We start from the raw sequence: 4,100 nt of genomic DNA, 5'->3' as shown, positions 1-4,100 counted from the left end.
TTTTTGCCTCTCCCCCCAAATGCAGGGAGAAGACCGAGCACAAAAGCTGACCTGGAGTTTTGCATCTTCGTGCTGGCGAAGGAGGCCGATGCTTGCAGCGCTCCAGGGAACACACCTGGCTTTGCGTGAGAGCGGCTGATGGATGGGAGGAGGGAGCCCATGATTGGCCAGAGAAACAGAACAAACCAACCAGCTCAGCACAGGGCATGGTCCAGAGAACCACCCACCCCACTTCAGGAAGCGGGAAAGAAACAGCCCCCTGAATGCCAAGGCGGGTATTTTGAGGTTCCAGTTTTAGTCTCTGCCGGTCACACTGAGCCCTCCCTGCGCAGCACAGGGAAATGGAAGACTTCAGCTACTGAATTACGGACCCTTTCCCCTCAACCCACTTCACTTTGGAGCCAGGCTGGGCAGAGGCCCCCTTCTCCTGCAAGCTGAACTGACTTAAGCCCAGTCTGCATCTAGCATTTGCTCTGCTGTTATACCAAACCCACACTGGAACAGAAATCCCCGTCTACATGGCATGCCTCTTTCACTTTGATTGAGTGTCGCATTTTATGGCAGTGTCCAGACTGCAGGCCGCTTTCACTTTGTTTGGTCTCTGGCTTTACAGTGGCCGTCTGCACAGATAGATTTATGGCTGTTTTATGGCCATTGGGGGTGACTCTGCAGTCAGTACAGTGTTGGCCAGGGTAGTTGAATGTGGTTTTGAACGGCATCTTTTTCTGTTGACGGGGGAATCTGCATTTGCATTTTAAAATCATTTTCGTGCTGCTGTGACACCGTCTTTCTCTACGCTTGTTTGAATGTTGTCTGGAGAAGATTCTTTTAAGGCAGCGCGGAGGTGCAGTGGCAGTGGAGCTGCCCCGAAAGGACGATAAATATATGTGGACGTGAAAAACTATGCTAGCACTCTTGAGGTGTGAAAACGACACCAAATGTAGACAGCTTTTTTGAAGACGGAGTCAAAAGGCTGGGACACTGGTGGGAAAGACAAATGCAGATTCCGCCCCAGTGTGGGTTTGGGAAAACGACTGAGCAAATGCTAAATGCAGACTGGGCCTTAAATGGGTCCCAGTGCCCTTGATGACATCATCCCCAAAAGACTGATCCTTGGCCCCCGCAGAGCAGTGGGCTGGCCTAGGAGAGAGACACTAATGGATCAACGCCACGCTTCCAGAGATCTGGCACTGAAGACTTGCGCAACAACCCATTTCCAAGTTTGCCTCAGCAGTCCTGAACAGAGTTTACGCCCTTTGAGGTCCACTGGAGTCAGTGGGCTTAAAAGGGGGCAACTCCGCTTAGGATTACACCGCCAGGCTGTTGAGTGCATTTAACCTTCTCAAGAACAAGAAAAACATGAGCGAGGAGATCGAACAGAAGCCGTTCGGGCTCCCCGGGCAGAATGGTCTCGGCATCTTTCGAGAGCACTGGAGAGGTGCCTTTGCCCCAGCTCTTCAGAAGTGCAAACAGTACCAATAAATACACACACTGCTGGAAGCAGAGCGGGTCGGGAAGAACACTTCCTCCTGTTGCAAGATTACAGCCAAGAGCAGTCTCAGACACGACAGACCTGCAAGCACAAAGCAGCCGGAGAGTTTCACGAATGCAAACGACCTCCCCCCTCTGCACCAGAGGAACTAGGAGATGCTCAGCATCCTTGAAAGTCTGTTAGTCAAGCAACGGCTGGCCTGAAACAGACAACGTTAAAGACGTTGCTCCTCTCTGCTGACCCACCACCAGCCCCTGAGGATTCTTCTCTGCCAACACATCTGTGGCAACAGGAGGGATCCGGCCAGGAGCAAAGGGTTCTCACAGCTAAAAAAGAAGCAAGGCCCACCCACTCCCACAATCCCAGCCCTGGAGGTCCGGGGAGGACGACCGTCGGTGCAGCTTGCAAGTGTCGATCTTCCAGTGCGGGAGTCCGGCCCAACTTACACGCCCGCTGGCTGCAACAGAGTCCAGCCCTCCTGGAGGCATGCTCCGTGGGCTACCGCCGGCGAAGGGGCTTGTAGACGCACACGGCCATCAAGATCATGACGATCAGCAAGATGCCGAAGACGCTGCCCATCAGAACTGCAAGAGGAAGGAAGGCCGTGAGCCGGCAAGGAGAGAGGAAAGCAGCCAACAGTGGGCGGGCCGGAGCAACTTCTCAGGCCGGAGCAGGGCAACGGCACAGGGGCGAGGCTCTTAAAACCTGGCAAAGGAACTCCCAAACCACTTTGGCTCCTCAAAGAATGCAGATGCTCAGACCGCCCCCCCCCCCCCTCCGGGGCTCACTAGCCTTTAAACTCCTCTGGTACCCTTCACTCTGGTCATCTGCAGAGGCCCTGCTTCAGTTGACAGGCGACAACCTCAGAAAGGGACTTCTTGTTCGTGGCACCAGAACTTCAAGATTGGTCTGTCTCCCTCTATTGGTGTCTCCCACCCCTGGGCAAAGACTGTTTTGTTAACTGGCCCTCCTCCCTGGTTCTGGTATTGTTTGTGTGTTTCGTTGAATTATTTTATAACTTTAAAGGTTGTTTTTGTTGAAATGTTTTAATAGGTTACATTCCCCAACTTTGTGAACCCTGACTGCGTGGACAGGCAGCACACAGATGCTGTAAATAAGTCATCGATCAGTAAAATGTAGCACATTTCTCCACATTTTGCTCTCAGCCAGTTTGGTGTAGTGGTTAAGTGTGCGGACTCTAATCTTGGAAAACCGGGTTTGATTCCCCACTCCTCCACTTGCACCTGGCTGGATGACCTTGGGCAAGCCACAGTTCTCTCAGAGCTGCCCATGAAAAAGAGCAGTTTCTCTCAGAGCTCTCTCAGCCCCACCTACCTCACAGGGTGTCTGTGGTGGGAAGGGGAAGGGAGAGGCGTTTGTAAGCCGCTCTGAGACACCTTTGGGTAGTGAAGGGTGGGGGATAAATCCAATCTCCTCATCATCATCACCCTGTGACAACCTGGGCAGTGACTGCGGCTGAGGAGCAAAAGCAGCCACTTGTCACACAGAAGGCCCCGGGTTCGAGCCCTGGTGGCCCCATTGAGAAAATCAGCAGAGCAGAGAATTGCCTGCAGCCATTCTGCAGTATTTACTGCGGGTCCACTGCTTTGAGAACAGCTGGAGGCAAATGGGATGTGGCTGGAATGAATGCACATCAAACTGAGGTGCCCTTTTTTTCAGCTCTGCAAGCAGACCTTACAATCAGTGCAGGTTTGATCAGCCTGAGGGAGGGGCATTCGCCAAGGAGGGCGAGGGTGGAGGCGGGCAGGGAGAGAAGGGGACGGCAGGGCTCACAAAGCTCCATCGGAGTCCCCGGTGGCACCCCAGAAACCAAGGAGATTCTGGAGGGATGATGTTCCAAGGGTCAAAGAAAGCGCTGCCTCGCGACCGCTCATCCCCCCAAAAAAAATCTTCTCAGTCCACAGACTGTGCGACTGGCTGCTCTCCTGCAGACTGACCTGGCTGCCCTGGGAGAGCTGGACCCAAAGAGCGGCTCCCCCCTCCCCTCCAAGGCTGCCGCAGCACTGGCATGCATGGCACAGGCAAAGGGCACCTCCTGGCATGAAGAAGAAGAGATTGGGTTGATACCCCATGGCCCTTCACTGCCCAAAGGAGTCTCAGAGCAGCTCACAAGCTCCTTTCCCTTCCCCTCCCCACAACAGACACCCTGTGAGGCGGGTGGGGCTGAGAGAGCTCTTGACCAAACCGGAGAACAGCTCTTGTCAGAACTTGTGACTGACCCAAGGTCCCCCAGCAGGTGCAAGGGGAGGAGGAGTGGGAAACCAAACCCGGTTCTCCCAGACTAGAGTCAGCACGCACTTAACCACGACACGACACCAAACGGGCATGGAGGCCGCACAGCAAGAAGGCGGCCCGCGCTTGGCAGCGCTGGGAGGGGCCGGGCAGCTCCTCTTCGGCCGGCCCGCCGGGTCCCAGCTCTGCAAGGGGCAGCAGCCTGGAGGGCGGGGGAAGCTGGGCCGCTGTCGGCCAACGGGCCGCGTTGCGCGGAAGGGCAGCCTGCGACGCCCAGCGCAGCTCTTCCACGGGCGGCTCCACTCCTCCACGGGCCCGGCTGACGAAGGGGGGAACCCCCCCCCCATGCCTCCTC

This window comes from Gekko japonicus, unplaced genomic scaffold (assembly GCF_001447785.1).
Source record: "Gekko japonicus isolate JY-2015 unplaced genomic scaffold, Gekko_japonicus_V1.1 scaffold856, whole genome shotgun sequence".
Lineage (NCBI taxonomy): Eukaryota > Metazoa > Chordata > Lepidosauria > Squamata > Gekkonidae > Gekko > Gekko japonicus.
This window is presented reverse-complemented; position numbering follows the sequence as displayed.